Here is a 2,219-nt window from a genome sequence, read left to right as displayed (position 1 = left end):
GGTACCAAGTTCTAAATTCTATAACTGTATCATGTTAATATTTCTCTTAATATAGTATTAATTAATGTTTTAGACTAAGTCCTTCTATATCACTCAGGCAAGAAATCCACTAGTCACTCACAACTCAATCCCACTGCTGATGTGCTAGAAAATCTAACCTGCTCTGTTTCTCACCTGAGTAGGTCAGCCCCTCCTGCTGGATTTCCATTCCTGCAGTTCATCACATTGGTACTGGACTTTGTGTGGACATCTTATCAACTTTTGCCCTCCTACAACTCAGAAATCCTGAATTCAAGAAATTGACCTCAACCATACCCACTAGTAGGGATTTTAGACATAGAAAACTGTGCTCAAAACTATAGTCATATTCCTATGTAAAACAAGTAGACCACCTCCTCTTGTTTTTTTTTTCCCCCTAACCTTAACACCTTGCTATGTATAATGAAGGGTTTGTCTAGTAACCAAGAATTTTTAATTTGGTTCCTCTGTAATGTATATATTCTTCAGATAGACACCTTTCACACTCTACTCCCCTCCCACCCATAAACCATAGCTATGGAAAATAAATATTTAACTCAAATATTCTTCCATATGTTATATATCTTCTGAAAAATGCTTATTTTCCCTTCAGATACAAAGATTTAATTTTATTTTTAGTGGTGCTTATTTCTGCCTCTTCGGTAAATAAATTACAAAGGCCACCTTTGAAAGATCCCAATACTTCATCTCAACCTATTGTTCCTTTAGTTCTATCTTGTGTTATTATCTTTCTTTCATTTTCCCCCTTCGCTTTTCTTATCATTTTCTACGTTTCTTTAACCTCATTCTGTATACTTTTCAGTTTTCTTGTGTTTCATATTCTATATCTCCCCTATGACCCTTTCTTACCCTTGACTGGTTTTTTTTTAACTTTCTCATCCACCAAACTAGATCAGAGTTATTGCTACTTTCATACTCACTAACTTGTTCTAAAAGTTTATTGAAAATCACTCATAGATTGTTAATTTTACTATTGTAATTATGATAACATAATACTAATAATATAGCAAATTATAATGAAGGTATTTACAAGATTAAATGCTAACTAAAAATAATTAAATGTAATGAGTATTTAATAAGTGCCTACTAGGTGAAGTCCTAGAGAATATAAAGCCAAAAACTAAACCTGCCATGCCTTCAGAGCACTTAGATTCTGACAAGTGGATAAACCCAAATAGGTAAATACAAAGTATATCCCAGCTAATTAATTGTGGTGTCCTTCCTGTTGTTTTCCTGTGTTCTGAGAAGTAAATTATGGCCAGGAATTTAAGTGCTGTTTTATTCTTAGTTTGTTATTTCTATAAATACCTCTTGGATAATTTATATATTTTTTTTCTTTATGAATCCATAATAAATAAGTCCTTTTAGCTAATCTATAATAAATAATTCCTATTCCTCTATAATCATTAGTCCTAAATTTAAGGGATATGACTATTTTCTTTTATAGAGGCTGGAAAATAAATTAAATATGATTGAAACCAATTACCTGAAGGCCATAAGTAATACATCCAATTTTGCTAAGCTGAGATAATTTGTATGACATGACATGCTAATCCATCTTCTACAGTATTTCTTGTATACAAGGTAAATTTTGATATGAATAAAAGAAATGGTTATGCAATGTCTCCAAGGAAGATGGAAAGTAATCAACATAGAAATAATTGCCCCTAAAGAGTTTGACAATGTTTTTGCTCAACTCTCACAGAGCTCAACAGGGAGAAATTCTACCATTCCATGTAAGAATTCAGCAAGTAAGATATTTCAAGAGTACATGAAGGGAGGAATCGGTGCAGGATGGAAGGTGGGAGAAGCAAGGATAAGAGAACCCTATGATATTTTTTCCTCTTTTATTCCTCTTAGTTTTCATCCTTACTCAAAATCCTAAACTTACTGAGGTTAATCTCAATTAGGTATCAAATTTCATGGCAGCTAGGTGGCTTAATAGAAAGTATGAAGGAGTTAGAGTTAGGATGACTTGAGTTCAAATCCTGCCTTAAAAATTTATTGGTTATGGGATCTTGAGTTAGAAATTACTCTGAACCTCAGTTTCCTCACTTATAAAGTAGCGATAATAATAGCATTTACTTCACTGGGTTGTTATGAGATTCATATGAGTGAATACTTTTGAAGTGCTATTCAACCTTTGAAGTATTTATAGATGTTCCTTCTTCTTCTTCTTC

The sequence above is a fragment of the Phascolarctos cinereus genome, unplaced genomic scaffold (assembly GCF_003287225.1).
Source record: "Phascolarctos cinereus isolate Bilbo 61053 unplaced genomic scaffold, phaCin_HiC Scaffold_9;HRSCAF=440, whole genome shotgun sequence".
NCBI classification, from domain to species: domain Eukaryota; kingdom Metazoa; phylum Chordata; class Mammalia; order Diprotodontia; family Phascolarctidae; genus Phascolarctos; species Phascolarctos cinereus.
Note: the sequence above shows the minus strand (reverse complement) of the source record.